The sequence below is a fragment of the Sapajus apella genome, unplaced genomic scaffold, assembly GCF_009761245.1.
Source record: "Sapajus apella isolate SASKATOON/1434 unplaced genomic scaffold, GSC_monkey_1.0 scaffold1055, whole genome shotgun sequence".
Classification (NCBI taxonomy): Eukaryota; Metazoa; Chordata; class Mammalia; order Primates; family Cebidae; genus Sapajus; species Sapajus apella.
This window is the reverse complement of record NW_022437981.1, coordinates 7,831-8,164: the sequence shown is the minus strand read 5'-3', so window position 1 is coordinate 8,164 and position 334 is coordinate 7,831.

The window sequence follows — 334 nt, the reverse complement described above, 5'->3', positions numbered from 1 at the left end:
GTGATTGCTGCTTAGAGTTAATGACATTAGACCCATGAAATTAGTTTTAGAAACGTGAAACAAGAGAAACCTGAGTATAGTCAATGTTTATTGAATGTTCATATGCATGTACTGTGCTGGGTATTTAAATTAGCACTAATGCTTTCAACTCTACACAAAGTATATGGTGTTGGCCCCATTATTATAGATGAAGAAGCTGAAACACTGATTTCTCTTTTAGAATGAGAGTGGAGAATAGTCATGTTAACTAATAAATGCCAAAGCTTTGATTCAAACTCCTGTCTTTTGTGACTTCACATACTTCCTAAGATTCATTTTTCCCATCTTATGCTTT